The 3,533-nt window shown below is 42.7% G+C and overlaps 1 long non-coding RNA gene across 1 annotated transcript; it reads right to left on the bottom strand.

Annotated features, from left to right (window-relative positions):
- Nucleotides 1-1,655: 1,655 nt before the first annotated feature.
- LOC120417208 (uncharacterized) lies at nt 1,656-2,341 on the bottom strand. Its single transcript, XR_005605437.2, has 2 exons — nt 2,050-2,341; nt 1,656-1,982 (listed from the first exon to the last, which is right to left on the bottom strand). It is a non-coding gene; the product is annotated as an uncharacterized LOC120417208 (long non-coding RNA).
- Between the last annotated feature and the right edge of the window lie 1,192 nt (nt 2,342-3,533).

The following is a 3,533-nucleotide window of genomic DNA, read 5'->3' as shown; positions in this document are numbered from 1 at the left end:
CTGACCAGCGATGGAAAAATCTTCATCGAAAGAAAATCTTTTGACGTTCATCAAGAGAAAAAATCAGAAGGGAGCTCGGCTCTCCTCTCTCGCGCACGAAAGATCGGTTAAAGGAATCTAAAAAAGTCATCATCTTGATTATTCGGCGGAACAACTTTTTCACTACTACACTTGCAAGTGTAAAGTCACACGTCGAAAAATAACCTTTCACATATTTTAGATAGGCAATGTGTGTAAACAAAGTGAAATAAAGAATTTTAAGTGGTGCTGACAAGGAAATTGACAAAAAATCATCAGCAGATTGATTTTCTTGGAGAATTTCGGGAGCGATTTTCTTTTGCATGATTTGCCTCCTCTCTCATTCGCGGGTGAAAAAAGTTCGCAAGTGAAATTGATTTTTTCGCGATTATTCCATCCCTGATCCTGACTTTTGTTGTGAAAATAAAGAATAGTTGGCCACCCATTATCCGTCAACACAAAAAAAAAATCTTTTTGATATGGTGCTTGGACAATCACCAAACCCTTATCAAATAAAACAGTTCTTTCGAAGACACCATTTGGTCAAATAACTTAAAAATTAATTCACGCAAAAATAATGAGAACTCCTTATCAATCACTGAGTTTTGTTTTAATTGCTGCCAATGAGTATTATTTTTTTGAAGGCACTAGAAACGTTTTTAATGAATTGCTGTAAAAAGTTTACTAATACATATTGCTAAAAATCAATGAGGTCGATGCTAACATTTTTCAATTTTTTGGCCCTCGGTTCTGGCCGAGTTCTGGGGGTAAGTGAATAACAAGCCATTATTTCAACATTTCAATGAAAGGAGTGTTTACAAAAAAATTTGAATTTTACGATAAGTTCAGCATGTTCCAACCAGTTGTCTGCTCATTGGTAAGTGAGCCGTACAGTTCTAATTTACCTAATCATTTCAACAGCTTTAGCGCTGCACATTTTCGTTTGAGGCATAGACTAAATATATATAGATACGCCACTCCGCTGTTGGGGCTGGCGACACTACCGCCACGCCAAAATTACACCTGGTGGTAATTCACAGGTACTAACCTACCCTTTGGGAACGTTTGAAGAAAAATCCTCCCCAGTTTTAGTTCAATGCTCAGCGGGTATATCCAAGCAACTCTCGACTAGCAACTGATGTTTCCAAGAAATGTCAAAACAAAGACGTACCGTGCATTTTGCGTTTTCTTTGCTTTTAGTTTAGCATCCTTCGCGAATGATTTATAAATTTGCTGGTTGCGCCGTTTTTGCCGCATCGAGCAGCTGGCCTAGTTTCATCGAAAGTTGGTGGTGCAGATTATGTCGGCGTTAGAATGTTCCGGTCAATAAAACGGAAGTTTTGTGCTCTTCAAAAAAGAAGGTGAGAAAAAAAGTCATAACAAACATAATCCTTCATCAAAAAGCTTGTTTTAAATTCCTCAGCTTCGCCGGAAAACACGATGATGGTGAAAGCGGTGCGACTTTGAACCAGAAGCTATAGCTACATAATTAAGCAGAAGTCTGGATGGCAGTCGATGCTGTCATACTTCCGGACAAATTTAAGACTGCGACCGGAAACGTCAATCTTTTGCCTCTGATCTCGTAAAATTACGCATCTTGACATCATGCACCGAACCGATAGCAAAGCGGCCCGATGTTCCTGCACTGCTGCGCAATAAGTTTTAATTTTTATTTTGCAATATAAAACTCTTGGGAATAAAACATCTTATTTTTTATAAATCTTGTTTTTTTCACGGTACATATCTTGAACGGGGGAACGGGGCTGGTCTGTTACAGGCAGAGGAGGTGGTAACCGCTGAAGTGGCCTCTTCAACCATGCAATCGCCATTTTCGCTGTTAACTTCCGGTCGTTCATATCGAATAGCAAGATTTAAACGATCCGAATCCCATCGATCGGCGCAACCAGTTGCTGCTCACCGGCTATGGTTCTACATTTGCTGACGGTACTGCGTTTGTTTTCAAGCTGAAAAGATAAAAAATAACAAAGTTGTTCAAATTAAAACTGAAATCGGTTCTGCTGTTGTTCTTACCATTTGTGGACCATCGGTTCTCGGCAGTGTCGAAATTTTCGCTTCTCGAAATCTCACAAACAACAGCCACCACCACCGTGGTTATCATGGAAACAGTTTAACGAACCAACAAGCAAAACAAAATAAGTGACACTTGTTGATGCCATGAAACTTTTGGTTGAAAAGTTCAAGAGTGCTACGATTTTGTTTAGCAATTTAGTACCTGTAATTTGACTGTGGTGGCGCGCAGAGCGCTAAAGGGGTGTCGCCAACTGGGTATATGGAGCAATTTCCAAGTGGGACATCTACTTGATTAATAATCTATGTTTGAGGTGATGATGAATGGGCTGTCAAAACTCTCCCATTCCCATAGGAAATGTGCAGCAATTAACCTCGTACTCCAAAACCCATCAAAGTCGGCAGCGGCGGCCACGTTGACCGCGGGCATGTTCTCACCAACTCCAATCCAAGCTGGCTCCCGGGTCCTAACCCGCAGTCAGCTGACGAATCAACTCAGCGCGCTCTTACTCTCTCTAGTCAATAACAAACCAAAGCCAACTAGGAGAAAACGACCGACATGAAACCGATCAATTTAACAACTTAATTACACGTTTACAGTCTTCCTCCAGCCGCCGCCGCCGTTTGGTGGCGCCGCTGCCTTCCGCGCGCCCCCTTTTCGGAAGCTGACTCCCGCCCGCTGGAAAACGAGATGATTTACGATCGCGATATTTCTCATCATCACATCTCCCAGCGGAGCCGCCAGAGCTCTGGTTACGTTTTTATTTTGTTTTATTAGTTTGGTTTTTAGGAACCTTCAACGTTTTCGGATTGCACCTGAATTGCTGCCGCCCCGTTGACAGCTCATCGAGTCTGCTCCAGCCGCCGCCAAGGCTTGCTTGGTCGTGCATTTTATAGTTGGTGCGCTTCCCAGATTTCCGTCGTCTTCATCTCCGGAGTACTTCCTCGTCGTCGTTGATGTCTCTCAGGGGCAGCTCTTCATTCATGAATTGGAGACGACCACGGACAGAGCTACAAACAGACGGACAAGCGCTGCAGGAGTTGTAATAGCGGGTAATTAATTTAAAAGCAATTAATTAATCCCTGCTACTGCTCTAATCATTTCCTGTTCATCGCTGGGTTGGACTGAGGAGAGAGGGGGTTGGATGTCGAGGGTTGTCTCCCAAGCTGGGCGCGGCCATAACACGGCTGTCATCCGGTCACTTCCCGTTGGCGGCGCTGAATGATGCTCCTGTGCTGGCATTACGTCAGACGTCTCATTGAGCGGTGTTTGTGGGTCACTTTTGAATGTGTGTGTGTGTGTGTTTGTTTGTATTGTTTGAAGATTTCATAAGTTGAACAAATGAAAAATACAGTGGACTCGACTCGGTTGTCGATCTCCTCGATATCAATATTGCATCAGCTGTCAATTAATTTTTCAGTCCCTTCAAATAAATTGCTTTGATTTGTCGTTCTATAATTTGATAGCTCGCACTCTCAACGGTCCC

Source organism: Culex pipiens, chromosome 1 (assembly GCF_016801865.2).
Source record: "Culex pipiens pallens isolate TS chromosome 1, TS_CPP_V2, whole genome shotgun sequence".
In the NCBI taxonomy this organism is placed as follows: Eukaryota; Metazoa; Arthropoda; class Insecta; order Diptera; family Culicidae; genus Culex; species Culex pipiens.
This window is presented reverse-complemented; position numbering and strand designations above follow the sequence as displayed.